This window comes from Cyanistes caeruleus, chromosome 3 (assembly GCF_971803275.1).
Source record: "Cyanistes caeruleus chromosome 3, bCyaCae1.hap1.1, whole genome shotgun sequence".
Lineage (NCBI taxonomy): Eukaryota > Metazoa > Chordata > Aves > Passeriformes > Paridae > Cyanistes > Cyanistes caeruleus.
In genome coordinates this window covers 46,278,814-46,300,208 of record NC_141703.1, presented here as the reverse complement: position 1 = coordinate 46,300,208, position 21,395 = coordinate 46,278,814, and the positions used below count along the sequence as shown (strand labels likewise).

The 21,395-nt window shown below is 34.3% G+C and overlaps 1 long non-coding RNA gene across 1 annotated transcript; it reads right to left on the bottom strand.

The window, feature by feature from the left end:
- Window positions 1-455: 455 nt before the first annotated feature.
- On the bottom strand, window positions 456-7,822 carry LOC111942676 (uncharacterized). Its single transcript, XR_002870650.2, has 3 exons — window positions 7,696-7,822; window positions 2,368-2,598; window positions 456-1,200 (listed from the first exon to the last, which is right to left on the bottom strand). It is a non-coding gene; the product is annotated as an uncharacterized LOC111942676 (long non-coding RNA).
- Between the last annotated feature and the right edge of the window lie 13,573 nt (window positions 7,823-21,395).

Below are 21,395 nucleotides of genomic sequence, written 5' to 3'. Positions count from 1 at the left end.
GGTTGTGCATGGTTTTTGCTGTTGATTTGGTTTTTTTAATTCAAACAAAAGCACACTGGTATCTCATTTCTTAATAATAAAATTCTGTTGACTTTGTTTCATATTTTACCTTCAAACCATTATTTTGTTTTTTGTTTTGTTAATTCTCTGTTAAAGCATAATTCATTATGATTGGGTTAACATTTCAGAGTATAACAAAAAATATGTACCTGTTTACATTTGCATTCTAAAATTTCACATAAATAAAAACCCACTTAAAAATATTAGGGGTTTTGAGATTTTTTTTTTTTAAACACAGCCATTACTCTCTCAATAAAAATATTCCCATGTAACCTTTCTCTTAAAAGCTTAAGTGGATTTTTTTGTTTTCTCCCCTGATTCTGAGCTATGAAGTCCTTTATTCGCTGTAGTTTTCCATTTTTATTTCTTGACTTTCATAAGGACGTCACTTTAGGTAGTCAGACATTAAAATGTTTTTTTATTCTAATTAGAAAATTCATAACAGTTTATTACCTTTGACAAAGAAAGAACTTCATTATACATACATCTTGGGGAGCAGATGGAAATGTAGTGTGAACAACCACGCATAAAATTTCGATTCCAAAATTCTGAAGAGAAGCAACAGAACTGCACTTTAAAACAAAAGAAAGGGAAACCATGAAAAACTTATCAATATTTTTTTTTTTAAATGTGGAGGAAGAAAGAGGGAAAGGGCATGAAGATTTTGTTATGCACTCTTTTTCTTACACAGGATGTGTGTATAAGAGGAAAACATTTACAAGGCGTTATTGTATGTTCTTTACTCCCAATCTTAATTGTCCAGGAACTTATCAAGCCAAGGAAGGAAAATAGACATAGATATAATTTATGCTTCTGGTTAGAAGATAGATGTCTAAATATTCTTATATTGAAATGAAGGAGCAAAAGTCAGTAAAAAGAGAAACTGGTTTAGCAGTAATCTATGTTGCCATACGTCTTCAAGTGTGGTAATGTACTTCTGTGTCATTCTGCCCACATCTTCTTATGTAGAAGTTTTAATCAAGAAGAACCACTGAAGCAGTAAAGTGAATCTTGTTTATTTATAAGAAGTTCAGGATTATCTACTTATCATCACTTCTTAATCCTTTTTTTTCCATTCAGCTTCTCTTCAATGGACATATAGATGTATTTCTTGTTTACTGCAGTCTAAATAATTCATGACTGAAAAGGAATGAAGAAGATATTCTCATATATTCTATTATATTTATTTATTTTTTATTTATTTATTTTTACTCCATTATTGCAACTAATATATGTTTCAGTGTGTTTTTCTTGACTACTTCATATAATTCCAGATTGTCCCTGTGGGATATTACAAGTGCATTTCAAACAGAAAACACTCAAAGCAGATTCTGGCTGAAAATTCACTGCTTTGTGCTCTTTAGTTTTCACACCACCTTCCCCATTGTTACCAACTATCAGATAACTAATCATAGTCAATGATATAAAAAAGCAAGTATCAAGAGGAAAATTACTTCTAGAGGACAAGACAGATTATGTGAAGTTGTATTATACAGGAAAACTGAATTTGTTAATTAGTTTTTAATAACAGGAACACTAGGTGAGCTTGTGTACAGCCCTGAGAGAGGCACAGAGGTGTTGTAGTCATGCTCTATTTACAACATTGCAGCTAATGGGAACCAAGACAAAGGAATGATCCAAATGGTGACCAAAAGCTGAACTTTGCTTGATTGACTTGAAAATATATATTACTTTTCCTGCCACCACATATGCTAATGCTAACCTGCCACCCCATATGCTAAATGTGCATGCTTTACATGTATGACAAAAGTGTCTCAAACTCCACCTAATAGTGAAGTAACATCAAATGAAACATCACCTTTTCCAACCCTCAAAGAAAACAAATATAACCTAGGGGGGAGATGTGAAGAAGGGAGAAGACTCCACCTCTGTATCCTAGGATGGTCGATGAGTTGTACTTATCTCCTCCCTCACAGTGACACCATCAGGTAAGCTATATTTCACAGTAATACTGCTGCTTATGCTTTCTGATATCAGTGTATTTATCAACAGAAATTTCTGAACCTTATCCTGTCATAACAATCACACTATTTGTGAGTCTGAAATCTTACTGAATGTGTCCGGACTTAACGTGCAACCTACACAATTTCTGCAACTAGGATTGTGGTTGTGACCAGACTTGCAGTGTAACCGTGCTTTTAGTGCATCTGGCACCTTACCCAACTTACAGTGACAAATTATTTACTCTACTATTTTATTTGTGAACGTCTCCTGGGGACTCTATCAGACAGATACAATAGTGACAAAAGGGGGGCACCTCTGCACCCACTACATCTACTCTCTTACAGTAATAGCAGCCAACATGTTCTTGTCAGTTCTTTTTCCTTTGTGATTGGCAGACTCAGTGATGCACCTCCTCTTTTTGGTCCATCCAGTTTCTGCATCACGTATTTGTCTCCTGGACACAGGAATGCACTTGCTTTCCTTGTGCTCACCATAATCTTCTTTCTATGAAATCTGTGGTTGTCAGATTCATGTAAGAGTCAGCTTCTAAGATGAAGAGATATCTTCTGTCAGCTAAAAAGAAAATATACCATCAGAGTTCAACTTCATCCTGTCCTACTGAGACCTCTGATTACCTTTGATCTATTTAAGATTTTCTTTAGCATTATACTTGTTGAAAAGAGTGGAAGCTGTAGTACTGGACAAGCTTTGGCAATCTGTCTGAAGTGTCCTGGGTCCAAGAGATGTAGCAAACCTCTAAAGATAACAGATCTTTTGAAAATGAGCCCAACACTACTTTTATATATTATTTCCTCTTCATGTTTCAGTCAGGTACAGCTGGACCAAATGCCTTCCTTAGCACAAGTTGCTCCTCTCTGAAAGCATGCTGAAGGGTAAAACAGACCTCTTTTTGTTGACAGAAGTCACAAGACCTCTTTAGATCTCTGAGTGGTAAGGCAGAGAGGGGAAAGGTTGAGAGATATGAATGGAGGGGAAGAAATGTAAGTTCATAATCATGTTCGAAATAGCTTTTAGATGTAATTCTTTAGAAATAAATTTGAAGCCTTGTCTGATGTTAAGTGCTGTAATATCCAGAACCTTGCATTTTGAGTGAGCCTATAAAATTTCCTTGTGTGGAGTTAAAACTTTGTTAGGTAAAGTACCTTATATAACTGAAGCAGAATTTTAATTCTGCAATAATTTAGTACAAGTATTTGCTGACAAAGTTTTTACACCTTCAGAGAGATAAAGCTTAGATCTTGCTTAGAAAATATTTGAAAGGTATATCATTATAATGTATCAGTTCACTGAAAAATCTTTAGTTAAGTTTGCAGTGTTTCAACACAAATATTTTATTTTTTTTAAGTATTTTACAGTTTAAATCTTATTTTAAAAACTACAGCTATTCTTGTGAATTACCTGATGGAAGTGCTGACGACTGACTCTGGATATGTTATACTAGGACATACCATGAGCTCTCAAACACACAGGTTTGAGACAGCAGGATAACTGGGTGTGTACTAAAACATATTTCACAACAATCTTAACAAACATTCACAAATTGTATCTGGTAACACTGTTTCTTCCCCACTTTTGGCAACAGACTCATACTGCCCATTCATGAAATGTAAGCCACATCCTCTTTACATTAAACTTCAAAGCTTTAGTAGAAGATAGACAAACACGACAAATTCAGAGTGCAAGCAGAATAAAGCAGGAGAAACACTTGCCATAATTAGTGGAGAATTTACTAAGTGAAAGGAAAGCTGCTGGTCTACAAGCTTAAAGGGAATACGCAGATAAGGGTTTAGTCCCTGCTAACCTGACTGACTCCTTCATACCAGATCTGGTGAGCAACTTAACACTGGTTATTTGAAGTGTAAAAAAAGCCTAACAGTTTTCCAACTGCCAACAAGTGCCAAAATCCCTTTTTTGATAGGAAAAAAAATCACATTCTTAGAAGACTGATTCTAATTCATTCCAGTTGCTTAAAAAATTAATTTCAAAATGAAATTATGAGTTATTACTATAGGCCATTGATAGTTGTTACTGGGTCACTCAATGAGAATTTTTTCTCAGAGGCTGATGTAAATCACCCTTTGCTTGTACACTTTTGGTATTAATTTTTCTGCTGTTACTGTTTGTTTACTTATTTCATTGCTGGTTCCATAAATTGTTCTTATTTTAACCTTCTCACCTTTTTGTGCCTCTGACTCTCTATCCCCAGAGCGAGAAAGGGGAGGGAAAAGATGGGGAGTGAGCTAGTGGCACCTGGTTTGGGAGAGTCTCAGGGAGACTTCCCTTATATTTAAGACTTCCAATAACATAAAAAACACTAAACAAATAAGAAATTTAAAAGTCTCTTTGTGGAATAATGTCATTAGTAGTCAAAGAAATCAGAAGGAACACTTTCTAGTCATACTGGACATGAAAAACATAAATATTAATTAAAAAATTACAGATGAGATCATGCAGTTTATGTAAAGGTCAACATATTTTTTTAATTTTAGTTGGTTAAATATTTGAAAGAATTTTGAGATCACACAAGTTTATAGTGGAAATAAAGCAATTTGAAACTCTAAAGGTGTTCAATTAATAGCATTTTAGTACTGAATAATTATCTTTCAGTCTACCTAAAAGAAAAAACAAAACTACATAGTTAAGTCTGATGGACTCTGGAATTATTTCTTTCTATAACATTATTAACTAAGTGGAGTGCAGAATTTATTGCCAGTTGGTTCTTCTGGTGTTTGGACATAGACTATAGAAGTTTCATACTCATAACTGTCAACATTTTGATTATCCTTTTATTCTTAAAAAAAACCTGTGTGTTTTATTATATCTCAAGTGTTAAAATTAACTTCTGCATAGAGAAAACTTGTAAAAAGGAAGTGTGTGAAAGTGGTTTTTTTAAGTTCAGAAAATGAGAAAATGAGATTATTGAAAACATAATTTATGTATTATTAACAATACAGGTGTATGTAATTAAAAATAGATATTTTTTTACATTGTGCACTGGCATAATTAAATACAACTTTTGTGCAGACACTATAATGTATACATCTATATAGAGAATATTTCTACCTCTATAATATATCTGTATGTAATCACTACATCTATAATATTTATACATTATAGCACCTAAATTCAGCCTTTTCCAGTGCTCAGTCATCCTCCCAGTAGAAAACTCCAGGAAATATTTGTCATTGGGTAGGTTTTTGAGGTGTGGCACAGGTTGCCCAGGGATTTCTTTGAGTCTCCAATTCTGGAAATATTCAAAAGCCATCTGGACATGGTCCTGGGCAACTGGCTCTAAGTGGCCCTGCTTGAGCAGTGGAGTCTTGGACCAGATGACATTCAGAGGTCCCTTCCAGCCTCAACCTTTATGTGATTCTGTGGTCTGTGGTATAAATACAAAGACTCAACACAAATAGTTGACCCAGCAACAACACAGTCTTTTCCTGTATAAATGCTTACTTCTTTAAGATTTTTGTATAAACTTTTGACCCATCTCAAAGGGAATATTAGAACAATTAGTTTCTGAACTGAGCAGACCTGAAGGGAAATTCTAACAGTTGAAGTCAATAACAACTGCAGTTAATTTCAGCATAATCAGTATTCCACTGAGTGGTTTTTTTATCTAAAGAGTACAGATATGATTAAATCAAAATATATTTTTCTCATTCAATAAAAGGCATTTACCCACAGAAAGACATTTCAGTCATTGCAAGATTATTTTTATTTTTTTTAATAGATTTGGAAAACATTCAAAATTTAGACTCAAACAGGAATTTTCCCAGTAAATAAACATAGGAAGTCAAAGGAAAAGTTTGTTTTCTACTGAAATGTACTTCAGTTTTTCTTCACTGTCTTTTTTTCATCCCATAACCTTGTTTGATATTTATTTCTACTTTGTGAAAATCACCAGTTTAATATTTATTAGTGGTTTAACACAATGACATAGAGGGAATTACATTCCCCAATAACTGGCAACTTGTCCTACTTGCTGGATGGTCCAATGTGATGTTCACACACAGAGGCTCAAAATAGGAAGGATATTCATATAGAATACAGTTAGAAATAGGATTTAGTAAGAGGATTCAGTAAGAATGTAGGACAGTCACAGTAGCATTCAGTGTGACAAGTACAATGGCCACCTTCTGCTAATACTCAATCTATCACTTTTATCCCATTTTTTCCAAACTTGTTCTTTCTGGGTTGGTGCTGATCCCTCCAGCATTCCATAAAAATTGCTGTATAATCTCCAGAATCTCTACTCCAAAATAGCTTTCTCCTCTGCCCCATACTAAGTCTTAAGTCCCTTAATGCAGCATCTCCCCTAGTTTCCTTGGATTTACCCACTTATCAAAATGTTTGAATGTCATACAGTGACTTTCAGCTGCACACTTCTAGAAGGAATATAGAAAGATGAAATTCAATTGTTTTTGTTGAAAAATGATGTGATACTCATGCTCTTTGACAGTCGTTAAAAAAAACCAGACTTTAGAATGCACATTTCAGCATTCATTGCAAGACCAAGGTGAAGTTCAGTTACTGCTATGTAGATCAAATATCATGCTTTGAAGCACCACTACTATTTTTTTTGGAAGAATATTTTACTGAAAGCAGAGGCCTGCAACAGCTCCAAAGTAGCAATACACTAATCAGAACATAATTCTGCTTGCCTTGAGCACGAATAGAAGTATATTATGGTAGTTGATAGTTATGATAGATATAACCACAATATGCAAATAATTTCTAACACCATAAAGTCAAGCTTAGGAACAACCTATAACAATTTTACTTTAGCTTGTGACACCAAAAACCAAAGATATATGTGGGTCCAGGTAGCAAAAGGTAACTATATTTTTTGCATATTGGTGAGAAAAAAACACTTATATTAAAAAAATGAAACCAATCCAAAGCAAAGATCCTCTTGAGCAATTTGTTGAAATCTTTGTGATAAATCAGCTTTTAAAAAGGGACTTTAAACAAAATAACTGAAGTTAGATATAAAGAGTTATTGAGATGGTGATGCAAAAAATTCTTAAACATGTCTATGTTAGTGTAATTTTTCTCTGAAGATTGTTGAAATACTGCACTAAAACATTCTGGGATGAATATTTTAAAAATATTCCTACAAAATTGTTTTCTAAATGTTGCTTATTAAAACTGAATGAGTTATATAGTTATGATTAGAAGGAGATTGCTATCCATTACATTTGTTACTGTTGTTTCAAAACATATTTAAAGAATGTAAGAATATATCAAATTACTGAGAATTTTGATTATGCAGTTAACATTAAGTTGTCAGGAGAAAAATAACAGTTGTTTGCTTGTCAAGGTCTCTTGATCAGGTCTCTTTTTCTCAAGAAAATATAAATACTGAAAATTGCTTTAAAAAAAAATCCTAATATCTTTCAGTAATCTAAAAACATACATAAACTATCAAAAATTAAAGAAGGTAGAGTAGTACAGGCAGAAAGTTCAGAAAAAGGAATGTGAGTCAAAATTGACTTCAAAACCTCTTGATTTTATCAAAATTATGCCATGTTGACACTTGACAATCTGTCTCAAAGCATTTTTTGAGATGACAAGAAAATACACTCCTAAGTATTTGAATGTATAAGAACCTACCTAGTTGATAGACCAAAAGCAAGTGGTACTTACTCTGTCCAGCATTTTATTTGGTAGTTGTAGCATTGTTGCCATTTACCAGAACCAACTGTCAGCTAGAGCGTAGAGATGAAACACAGATAATGAGCAGGTGTGTCACTAAGGCAAGCTACCACACCCAGAGTTCTGGCCCAAAGCTATAAATAAATCTACTCCTCATCAGAGAAAACCATCCAAGAGGTCATTTTTTTTGAAAGGCCTAGGGAAACTGAGAATGCTACCATTTCTGAAGGCTTTATGGGCTTAACTGTGATTAAAAGTGACAACCAACTTTCCCTCTCAGCTGTGTGCTGAGATGACCTTACTGCAGCGTGCCTGTATATTCATATATTTGCACTGCTAACTCTGCTTTGCAGAGATTGTTAGTGATAATTATTGTTTGTAGTCTTTCATGCCAGAAATATAGCTAAATATAGTTCATCAATTGGTAATATTTTTTCTGTTTAACATAAGGGATCCCGAGAAAAGAATGTGATCTTTCTTCTTAATTTGTGCCATTTACATTTGTTTCTGACAAAATATGCCTTTGGCTATAGAAAATTAGTATTAAACAAAAATAATAAATATGTTGTAGTGGCAGTCATTCTAACACTGAAGGCTTGAAAAAGCAAAAAAATTTCAGTATGCCTTAATTATAAATTTTGATCTAAAAAAAAAAAAAAATCTGAAACACCCTTTATATTTTTCTTCTAGTATATGGGAAAATAAACCTGACAAAACCAAACCACAAAAGAAAGTGTATACAATCACCCTGCTTAGCAACAGTGAAGAGTGAAATAATTCATGAAGAGATAATGAGATGAAAGAGAAATCTCTCATGATTTACTTCTTAAGTACTTACTACTTACATTTTTCATCTATATAAATCTATCTTCTAGCCCTGTGTAAAAACATATTAATAATAAAGCACAGTTCTGTAAGAATGCATATTTGAAAGTTAAGTCCCCTAGTAGTTAAATTCAGTCTTTTGTACTTGTGCTTGGACTTGTAAATTTAAATGTACTTTTGTTTTTTTCCCCAGTCATTCTTCTGCTACAGTTTTTCAGCCAGAGTGGTTACAGAAAGCTTGAATATGCACGTACATTTGCACATATAAGCACAACACCAACAATATTCAGCTGACTGGGCAAGGACACAAACCTATTAAAAATGAGGAAACTCTGGATATGAGAATTGCATAGTCAGTAGTTATTATGTCTATGCTGTTCTATTATTTAGACACAATAAATGTAGTATGATCTTCATATGTATTAGGGGAATAGAAATCCAGATTTGCAGCTTCAAAAACTTGAAAATAATTTAGGGTTATATTCCTGAATTAAGAGGATTTCAGGGTTTTATTCAGCCATCCATCTTTAAGTTTCTTCTGTCATTACGATGTTAATAGCTTCTCATATACTTCTGACCACTTTTACCTTGACCAAAGTAAAAAATTCTAGTTCCTATATATTGTTCATCAAATTATGTCTAGAAAGAATCAACAGCCTCACTGTAAAAAAAATTTCCTTCCCAAATAGCAGATGTATTTTTGTCCTCCCAAAATTATTAGCTCTTAGTTCAACACATGTATACATTTTTTCTGTAGTGCTTTACATATTCTAAACTGAAACACAGCTGCTTTAGTAGTTGCACAAACATGTCTTATTATCCCAGAGATTCTCATTATTATTATTATTATTATTATTATTATTATTATTATTATTATTATTCAGAGGAAGCTTTATGTACAAGGTACTATTTTTTACTATTTTATTATTATTTTACTATTTGGTAGTATGAAGAATGAATTTAACTACCACAGAAAGAGAACACCTGCGTATGGAAGTAATTCTCCCTATGGTATTAGATAAAAAAAGTGGAAAAAATTTATTCAGTATAATGCCAACTTGCTATAGCAATTTAACCTCTTAAGCTTCTTTGACTATGTAGTGAGCTGAGCAAAAGTGAGACTTCTGTTAACTCCAACTAAAAACAAGTATTCAGAAACATAAGTGTTCCTGCCATGGAGAAAGTAATGTGAAACCCTTTTCAGAATTTTCATGTCATAAAGCTGCTAAAAATGTCATTTCAAAATGTTTTGATACAGATCCACAGCAAATGTAAATCAGTATAAATTTATTGAATTAACATAATCTTGTGTGGTTCAATAATGAGACTTTGTGGCAAGAATACATATTAGATTGCACAAGGTAAATGGGGATGGAGTATGATGATGCATAAAATCCCTAATTCAATGTTGGAGGCTGGACTAGATGATCCCACCAGCAGTCCTTCCCAACCGCTTCACCCATTCTGTGATTCTGTGCTTCTGTTATAATTTTAAAAGGTCTAATAAAATATTTTCAAATTACATTCACACAAGAAGATGTTCGACTGCATTTTTTCCTCTTAAGGAATGACTTGATGTGAATGGTGTCTGCTGATGCTGACAACCTATGAACCTTACTTGGTTGGTCATTTCCCTTTGGAAATGAAGATGGGGTCAAAATTTCAGGTTTTCTAATCACATAACCAAAAAAATTAGCAAGAAACATTTCTGTGCTTGAAAGCGTTTAAATAATGATTTAACATATATCTCAGAATAAACAAAAAACAAATAAAAGAAAGGCACACACTTTTTTAATGCTGAGGAAATACTTTTATATATAATTTATTTGAGTGATTTTTTTTTTAAATCCACGTAAAAAATCTACTTAAAATGGAGTATGCATAGTTTAAGTGAATATGAATCAGTAGGTCGTGTTCCTTCTTACCTTTCATAACCAGTTCTTAATGGCAGGGTACTGGAAAACCCCTCTTATTTTCAAATTAAGAAAAATACATATAGCTTTTTTAGTATCTATCTCTTCTCATTTGTGTTGAGCATATCCTTTTTTTATGTTTTATTTTTCAATAATTAAAATGTTCAAAAGGTCTACATTTTCTTCCCAACTCTCCTCCCCACTGTGGGTGTAGGAGGGAGGAAATGACTGTGGTGCTTTGTTACCAGCTGGGATTAAAAAATGGCAGGGCAATAAAACCAGACCAAATTAAACAAAATAGGAATGCAGGAAAAGTAAGGTGACTTATTCTACTGTACTGTACAGTCTCAGATATGCAAATCATATGTGTTTGTACATACATAAAACCAAACATAACACAATTGAAATTGAGGGCTTAAGTTCAACAACTTTCTCCTATTATAGGATAAGTTTTTCTGTCAAATTTTCAGAGGACAGCTCATCACAACTCATCACCTCTTATCTATTATATTTTTCTATGTGCCTAAATTTAGTTGAACCAGATCTCAGCTTTATGTTCTATCTCAGAAAGAGCAAAAGTAGTCAGGTCAGATAAGCGGAGAGAAAATGGACATAAAGAAGACAGTTAATAGTAAGTTGAATTTTCATTAGAATGTATTGGTCCACTTTTTCAATGTGATTATATTATCCAGAAGAAAAAGGTGCCTTTTACTTCTCTGATGATACTTTAAGCACATAAAGTCACAGATTTAAAGAAGTGCTCTGATGTCACTGTATTCTAAAGGCATACCATAAGGTCTCACAACTTCATCTGCAAATAAATCATTTACTTTTGTATATGAGACAGTAATGTTGGAAGATATCTTTCATACTTCAGAAACTGGAGATACTTTTAAATAATGAAGTACATAAAACTTTGCAGATTTTTTTCTAAAGGAAAATTTTACATAAGTGTCTTTTGCATCTTCCAAAATCTCACATAGGATGAGATATAGTCACTTAAGCATATATAAAAATATATGCTAATTATTTAATACAACAGAATTGACTGTAAATTAAAGATATATTCATGTGCTCACCTGTCTGTTCAAAACAGTTCCTGTGTATCTTTGAAAACTGGATCCTTACAGGAGGAATTCCTCTCTGTTAGACTGGAACATTAACAAGCTGGACATGTACATTTGAGTTCCTTGTTACCATTCAGTGCAAATGAAGAGAAACGTGCTCAGGGAGTGATTCCTTTGCTTCTGCTCTAATTCCAAGCAGATCACCAGAAAGAGCAACTTGTTTGTCTCTGAAGGTGACCTTATGAGGCAACTTCAGAAAAATTTCTTCTTTCATGGTCTTGTGCAATTGTAGTAAAATAAAACAATAGGGAAGGGGGAGGCCGTGGGAGGAATCCCTCTCCAGCTCTTACAGTAATTTAAGTTGGATATTTTTTCTTAGCTATATGAATTTTTGTTCCATTTTTCATATCTTGTCCTTGATTCAGACAATACTGGTATTAACTTGTACACTTTCCAAGGTAAAGACCTGTAGTTTTGCTCTCAGTATGAATCCATGAAGGTACAGCCATCTTTTAATAATCTGAGGGCAAATTGACCAGTTCTCTTATGGGACTTATTAATGTCACCGGCTAATTTATTTTTATTACTTGTATTTGGCATTTTAATAGTAATATATTCTTTGGGTTTTCTGCTTAGTTAGCTAGTTAGTTAGTTAGTTAGTTAGCTTGTTTGTTTGTTTGTTTTTGTGCTGATTTTGCCTTTTTTTTATAGAAGTTAGTGTGAAACTGGTTTTTTTTGTATTTCTGCTGGAAAGAGTGTTGAAAATACAGGGGTGATTTTGTTATTGCTGAGCAGCACTTTCATACAGTCAAAGTCTCTTCTGCTTCTCGGTTTACTCTATCAACATATAGGCTGGAGATGCACAAGAATTTGGGAGGGGACACAGGAAAGCTGAGTCACCAAAAGGATATTCCATGCCATATAATATCATGCTCAGTATAGCAGCTGGGAAGGGAGATGGAAAGGCTGGATGTTCAGAGTTACTGTGTTTGTCTTCCCAAACACTGTTACATGTAATAGAGCTGTGCTTTCCTAGAGGTGGCTGAACTCCTGCCTGCCCATGGGAAGCTCTGAATTAATTCCTTGTTTTCTTTTGCTTGCACATACAGCTTTTGCTTTATCTATTAAACAGTTTATCTCAATGACTTTCCCGGTTTTACCTTTCTGATTCTCTCCCTATCCCACCAGCGGAGAGTGTGAGTGACTGTGCAGGGCTTAGGCACAACAGTTTGCTTTTCTTTCTCAGCTAGACAGCTTCTATGTTCTGCCAGATAAGAAAGGGTTAACTGTAAAAAATAGAACAATAAAAAAAATGTAAAAAAAACCAGATTTTTTTTTGTATCATCATGCATATATTAACAAAATTTATAAAGTGTACATAGGACATCATTTTCCAAGCTGGCCTGCAGACATGCTGGTAAGATCTCCCTAGCAACCCTATAATAGCAATCATAAGGCAGTCCAGCCACTGAAAGTTAGGATAATGAAAAATTTCACTAGAGATTAATTTTAATTTTCCCTTGAGATGTGTGTATGTGTGTGTGATGTAACTACAGTTGTTTAAGGTATTACTCAGTTATTCTTTGTAAGTCAGTAACTCACTAGGAGATTTATCCAATGGCTACTGAAATCAACAGACATAGAACCAACTCCCAATCAATACTCAAGGTGGTAACATATATACAAAGATGGTATTATAATGTCTCTCTGATAGTAATGATTGACAAAACTCTATATTTCTTAAAAGCCTTTTTTCTTCCAAAAAGGTCTTCTAATCTTGTGGGAATAAAATATGTCTTCGGTGGCTCCATTATGCTAATACCGGAAGAAAATTTTTCAAATAAAAGAAAATAAAACTATAATTGTTCTGTATCCAGAAAGAAGTTTGTATCAATAGCTTCACCATCACAAACAAGAATGGGAAAAAAAAGTATATAAAATAGTGTGAAATATATTATATTCATATATGTCTTCATATAGATTATATTCATACATAACTGCATATCGAAAACAGTTTGTGAAAATCAATCAAAACAGTACTAGAGAATACACATTTACCAGTATCTGTCTATTTTGTGTATCTATGTTTGTTCTAACAAATAGAGAATTCATCATGACAGAATTTTTACTTTTACAGAAAAGTAGGCAGACTTTTTATTTTGGGGTTTTTTTTGGTTTTTCTTTTTGGTTTTTCATAGTTAAAGCATTTAATTTGCTGGATAAAATGTAAGGCAGTTTCAATGTTCAACTGTAATAGACAAAAATGACAGCTTCATTCCCATCACAACTGGATGGAGATAATTACTGATACTGTCACAGGCCTGGCACAGATCATTGCTTGTAGAATAACCACATCCCTACTAAAAAATGTGAATGTCAGAATGAAGGATTCTTTCCTTTAGTAGCTGTCCAATATGATTAAAAGATTTTGAATTCTAAGGCCCTTTTTACCTAATATTATTAACAGTGAAAATAGTTAATAAGCCATTACTGAATTGGATGTCCTATTTGTGCATCCTCTAATGGGATCATAAACTAATAGAAAACTTTATGCTGAAGCTTTAATAATGTATAGTTCATTGCTGACTGTAGATTTTAGATTGCATTATGTTCCAACCAAGTTAAAGGCAGATTAATAATTGTAAGTAAAGAACCCTGTTTTGACTCATTTTGTACTAAAACTTTTCTTCTTTTCTAATTTCTAAAAATGTAAATAAAATTTAATCATAAAACAGAAAAAAAGTTGGCAGTAGGTGATCAGGAATCTGAAAGCTAATATAGAGTTGACTGTTTACAAGTCTAAAAACATGTTTATTCTTCACTATTAGAAGTATGAATGTCAGGAAGAAAGAAAGTAGGAAACAAGACTGTTGTTTATTTAGCCTCTCTTCTCCATTTATGAGAGCACTAATATGTACTTTGGAAGCAAAATTCATGAAGATCTTAAGGCTTGTAATTGCCTTTTGTTCAGATTAATTGAACAAAGATTAAAGAAACAATAGATAGCCCCCAAACCAAAAGGAAAGCATACAACTTCTAAAACCAAATTAGTAAATCAATTCACTAATTAAAGATGTGTCGATTATTCATTTCCTTCCTCTTGAACACTGTTGAATAACAATGTCTGAGTGTGTTTGTGTATTTTGTGAGTGAAAATGGTTCTGAGAAATAGAATAAGAAGACAGTCTGAACACAGCTGGGAGAGGACAATACACACTGTCCTTCCAACATTCCATTACACATCCTAGGTCAGAGATTACTGAGAGTTGGTCTTATGATAATTTTTATTTTTCTGGTTTTTGAGCATAAGAAAATATAGTTTTAATTTTTAATACAGTTTCACTTTCAAATTTCAAGACTACTTTTTAAAATATACCAAATGCTTTTTTTTCTGCTAATTTAAAAATTTGACTGAAAAGGATTTATAAGTCTCAGCAGAGACAGGGTTTTTTATATTTTCTTAACACTTCAGTGCACTTAGGTAGTTAATTAGTTTATTCACTACTTACAGAAATCATTGCTAATAGAATAATGGTAATAATAAAAAGGAGCTTTGGAAGGAATAATGTAGGTTCAAATGACAAATGAGCACCATTTATTTGAAGTTCTAGGTCATTAGTTCAGATGCATCCTTGGTTAAGAAATTGTCCAGATTGTTAGATGGCTTATGCAAAACAAGCACCCACTTTCTGATGAGGAACAGTGCATGATAAAAAAGTACCATCAGGAGTAAAGTGTAGTTACAGCACAGAAACAACATTTCACAGGATGAAAGCACAAGTGGATTTCTCGCCTCCTGTAGTGTTTCCTCAGATCATATTTTAAACTCTTTGGAAGTAAGAAAGGCTGAAACTAGAACAGCCTCATCTTTTCGTAACCTTTGTTAATGAATTTGATTATCAAGATTGTCAGTCAAATTCTATCCATCAGATAAAATTGTGCAACACTAATAATTGGAGAAAACTAAAAATTAAGATAAATGTTCTATTTAATCATCAGAAAGATTAATGAATGCATGGAGTATTTTCCATTATTTACTGTCATAATTTCTGTAGTTCATAACATTGTCAATTTGCAACAGTCTCAATATTCTTCCAGATCTCTGCAATTTTCCTCTTTTTTCATTTTCCTTACAGACTCTCCTTCAGCATAGTACCTCACTTCTTTGACATCCCTGAGCACTAATCAGAGAGAAAAGCAGTATGTATATGCCATCTGATTAACTCCAAATACTCATAGCGTTATTAACCACAACACTTACCATAGAAGCTTTTCACAATATTTTTCTTTTCTTTCTACCTAGAAAGATTTGCTAGTCTTTAGCAAATTTATTTGGAATTCTCTTTGAAATCTCTTCTTCCTTCACCACAACTGAAATAAGATAAAGGGTTCAAGAGTTATTTAGAGAGAATTGGAAGTCGCCTTCTTTGCAAAATGAGGCCAAAAAAAAATACAAAGGGGAGAACATAATTTTTAGTTTATTTCCTAGAGAGTTTTGGCAGCAGTTTTTTCCTGAGGGTGGAATTGGAGCTTCCAATTGGAGCTTAAATGGGAGCTTTTGGTTTAGAATTAAGGAAATGACATGCAAATATGATGTATAGTGGGTGTCTGCTATAGGCCACCCAAACAGGTAGAACAAGTGGATAAGAACAGTAGGAGCAGTCTCACATTGGAAAGTCTTCATCCTCACTGGGGGTTTCAACCACCGTGATTGTTGAGGGCCATCACACTAAGGCATAAAAAAATAATTAGGAGGTTCCTGGAGTGTATTGGTGATAAATTCTTCCTCCAAGTGATAGAGTAAATGAGAAGAGGTGCATTTCTGGATCTGACGGTCACCAATGAGAGGATTGAAGGGATCATTGGAAATGTGAATATTAAAGGCAGCTCTGCCTATGGGTCATAAGATGAAGGTGTTCAGGATCCTGAGGTCAGAGAGATTAAAAATCAAGTCCCACAAGCCTGGACAGTGGGAGAGTAGTCTTTTGCCTCCTCAAAGCCCTGTTCAGTAGAGACCCATTGGATAAATTCCTAGAGGGGAGAGGCCCAAGAAAGCTGGTTAATATTCAAGTATCTCTTCACACAAGCTCAGCAGACCTCTATCCCAAATTAATAACTAGTCAGATAAAAATGCCAGGAGGCCTGTGTGGATGAACAAAGACCACCTGGCCAAACTCAGAAGTAGAAAGAGAGCAGACAGAGTGTGAAAACAAAGTTAGATAACTTGTGAGGAGTATGGAAACACTGTATGAACATAGGAATGAAGTTAGGAAAGCTAAATCCCAGCTGGAATGATCTGGCCCTGGATGTCAGAAAAAGGGGGATCTTCAAATACAGAAACAATACAAGAAAAATGTGGCACCAATGTTACATGATTTGGTTACAGTAGTGAGCTATAGAATCCTTTTTCTGTCTCAGTCTTCATTTACAAGACCTCACATATGTGAGGCTGAGAGTGCTGGGATTGTAGCCTAGAAAGAGGCTTGGAGGTCTTGTTACTCATGTATATGAATTCCTGAAGGCCTTCCTGAGGTTGGAACCAGGCCCTCTCAGAAGGACCCAGTGACAGGTCCAGATGAATGGGCATACACTATAATGCAAGAGGTTCCCTCTGAAGATCAGGAAAAACTTTTGTTTTTTTTCCTTTGAAGGTGACTGAGCTCTGGAATACGTTGCCAAGGAAGATTGCAGAGCCACCATTCTTAGTTATTCAATACTTGTCTAAATAATGTGCTTGACAACTGGCACTTAGTGGCGTTACTTGTAGAGTGTGGTTGGACAAGATGACCTTCAGAAGTCCTTTCCAGTCTCAACTCTTCTGTGATTCTTGATTTCAAAGAAAGGTATTAATCCAGAATAAAAGCAATGGTGTTTTGAGATAAGAAAACTTCACAAGTTTAGGATAATTTGTTTGTCTGAAAGATTGTTTCCACTCCTATCTGCAGCAACATCATCTAGAATTATTAGTAATTTTAAAAGAAAATATCAAGTCATTTTAAATGTCAGCACACTTCATTAAAAAGTCATGAATATAATGGACACTTCTACAGCGTTTCCATACTATGAAAACTGTGACAACATGCAGGCTGTTCACACCAGAATAATTCAAAATGTTAGCATCAAGGTAGAAATTCCTAAATCAGAGTTCAGTGATATTTTAAAAAAATCTTTAAATATGAGTTTAAAATTCTCTGATAAAGCAGAGAGTTTAAAAGATACCGTTACTTCTTCAAGAAACAAGACCATTTAAAAAGCATGTGAGATAATTTAATAATGGGTTATATTTTCAAAATCATATGTACTTCTGATTGTTACAGTGAGATTTTTTTTTCTTTTATTCTCATTCATTTTCATTGCGTAAAAGCAATGGTAAAGGAATGTGAAACATGTAAAGTAGATAAAGGAAATATAAATAAAGAATGACATAATAATTTGCCAAATATTTTAATTCTGTGACTATTTTAATTTTTTGTTTGAGATAATAATTATGCAATCTCCACATTCTTTCTGGGACTCTATTGTCTATAGTTCTACCTATTTTTGGTTTTTTATAGTGCTAACTATCTATAGAAGAGCACACTAATATTTTTGAGCATTGTGATGTGGAAAATCATATGGAATTTTTAATATTAAGTGTTTTATTAAAAAAAAATCAGAAATACACTGCTAGAAAAGGAGCTGAAAATTTTAACACATTTATGTTTTTTAATGTGGCGTCTATTCCAAAATAAGTGGCTTACCTTGAGCTCTAATTTCCAGTTTAATCAATAAGAGGTTCCCACCTGGTGGTTTTTGTTTTTCTCCAAGATTTAGAAATTTCTTTATAAAATTTACATGAATTAAAAGTTAAAAAAGAATGCCAATACATTAAAAAAATTAACTTCTGTGAAAATTGGTATTAATTACATGTAAAAAAATGTATCTATGTTCTTACATAGAAACTAAAAAATCAAATAAATTAATTTTCTGTAATTTAAATAGCCATAAAATCTATGCCATCTAAAAGAATACAAATAAAAGTTACAGTCAAGGTGCAATGGCTAAGATAAATTTTTAAAAAGTTTAGATGTATATGGATAATGTAGACATTCATATCACCCGAACATGAATATCTACATTATTTATTGTACTGGAATGCTCTTCCAGGGTGTGATTCTCTTAGTTTTTAAATGGACATTTATTAATTGGTTTCTCCCAAAAGGCTCTTATATCTCTGTGAAATTGAAAAGAAGTTTGAAGTGAGTATCAGATGTATGTGTTTCCATTATGCACATACAATCAATCGAGATTTATCCACTAAACCCATTTTGATTCTGTTACTTAATACGAAGTTTAGATTTAAAGCTCTAGTGGGTTTGTAGAAATGACCTTCAATAGGCCTCTAGTCAAGGACTCTCTAAAGATAAAAAGGTCAGTTATTCAGAAACTCTCCACTTAAACCCGTACAGCAGATGAGTGAAAATTCTAAGTGCAAGAACAAGTCTCATCTCTTGCTTGAGAGGTCCTTTCAGCCTCTGAGTTGAATCAGGTGGATTTAAAACAGTTCTAATTACTTGTTGAAACAGAACTACTTCTAAATATATCAAGAAAAGAGAAGATATGAAGAAAGGGAAGATAGTAGTAGCTGTTCTTGCCATAGTAACCTAACCCTTAGGCACGTACCCAGGAAAAGCTAAAACTATATTCCAAACCCTCATGAAGCTCATGAATCTCAAACACATAATATAGGTGAGAGAATGATTTCATAATGGCAAGTTAGGATAAAACCAGAGATGTGAATGACTCCTAGAAGAAGGTTGGACCGGGCCAGAAGGTCTCCTGTCAGCAGGCAAATTTTGGGAGGACCCAAGGGCAAAAAAAGCAACTGCATTACAAGCCCTGGGGCTTTTCAAAACTTGCTGGCTTTTGGAGTTTATGCTTTTGTGTTTTGGGGGTCTTTGGAGACTGTGCTTTATCTTTTGGCTTAGGGGCTTTTGGGTCTTATTACTTTTTGGGGCTTTTGTGAAACTTGCTTTTGAGTCAGGGCTTTTAAGGTCTGCTTCTTGCCCTGGCTGTAGCCTGTTTCTGTCCCTTTTGCCCTGGCCCCAGCCTGCCTTTTGGCTTTCCTGTCCTCACTTGCTCACCCTTGCATCTGTCCTGCCTCCCTGTGTCCCTGACCACTGCCCTGCCTACTTCATCTCTGCATCCCTACCTGAACCCCCTGCATCCAACCCAGCCCACCTCTGAGCCAGCCCACCACCAATCCTCACCATGACCATGTCCAGAGCTCTGGACTTCCTGCCCACTTTACATTGAGTCTGGTTGCTGCGGGTGCTGTCTGTGGGCAGGCAGTGTACTCACCCACCACTGCCTGGATATCGATAGTACTCCCTGACCTCCAGTGGTAACACCCTGTTTTTCTCTCTGTCTCCTCTCTCTCTTTCTCCCCTCTCTCCCACTCCTTTTCCATATTCCTTCCTTCTTTTCTGTTTCTTCTAGCCATCTTTAGCAGGGTAACTCCTTTCTATTTTGGTTTCTTCGTTACCAATAAACGGTTCTCAGGTACAATGTTTGTCTTGTTTGACTTAATTTCATTTGTGACCATCCCTTTTTAAAAGAGCTCCTCGCAGTTTCCCACAGTTGAATGTGACAATTTGGTGAGACAAAGAGAAACAAAGACAATCAAGTTTCTTTTTCTAACTTTTCATTATTGCATGAAGAACTTTAGGCACAGGAGTCAGTGCTAGTCATATCATTATGATTGTGACTTTGAATGTAATATTATAAATATATAATTAATATAATATATTAATTGGATATGACTTTGAATGGCCTAATAAATACCCAAGGGTGCTTTCCCAGTGGTCAAACTACAACCAAAAAGTCAATAACATCTTGTGAGAAAAATTCAGACATTTGTAAAAACAATTCAATTTCTTGTAAAACTAATTTCACCCTGAAGATTTCCATTATTTGAATAAACCTTGTCAAGCATGGCATTTCATTATTACAACTCTTAATTACAAGAGAAACGTCTATTTAAAGCTCATGTGACTCTTTTTATTTATTATCAAAAAACTATCTCCAATAATATATAAATTATACTGCAAGCTCCCACTTTGCAAGACTTACATGAATTTAGAAATGCAGAATTTATCTAAAGAATGACACTATTTAACAGATTAATTGTGTGGTAAAAAGTACCCCAAAAAAAGTGTGTTCTGTTTTACTTCCTGGAAGCGCACTTATGGCTCAAAAGTATGAAAGCAAGATGGTAAGAAAAGAAAGTTTTTGTACAACTTATGGCTAAGTAAAGAACTCAGCATAGTGATTGTTCAATTACCACATTCTGCTTCTAAATTTTTGAGTAAGGTCTGTATGTACATTCATATAAAAAGTCTTCAGTCAGTGCCTCTTCCCACTGATTTAAACTACCCTTTTAAAATCGTGCTCCTCAAATCATAAATGAAAATGAATAGAGAAAATGAAAACAAATGTGCTGGTTTGGCATTAATTGATACTGAGTAAGAAAGAAGAAACCACCCACAGAAATTATTTCTCTGAGAGAAGCTGCTGAGAGGTTCCTCTGTGCCTGGAAAAAAACAGCTAGCTAGTTCTGAGATAGACAGCTGATTGAGCCATTTAGAAGTTGGATAGACCTCTGTGAGATCCACATTTTAAAAACAGACAAGCCCAGGAAATCCCTCTTTTGGTTTCAGACTCGAAAGGTAACGTAGCTGAGGTGAGGCTGGCCCTGGTCCCCCACGGCCTGTGCAGCCTGGGAGAGGCCGGACCGGACCCCAGCAGCTCCCAGGCCAGCGAGTCTCCTGGGGGATGGAGACTGCAGGGTGCCAGCCTCAGGCTGGGTCGGGATTGTCACGGCTGCTGACATCTTGCTGACACTAGC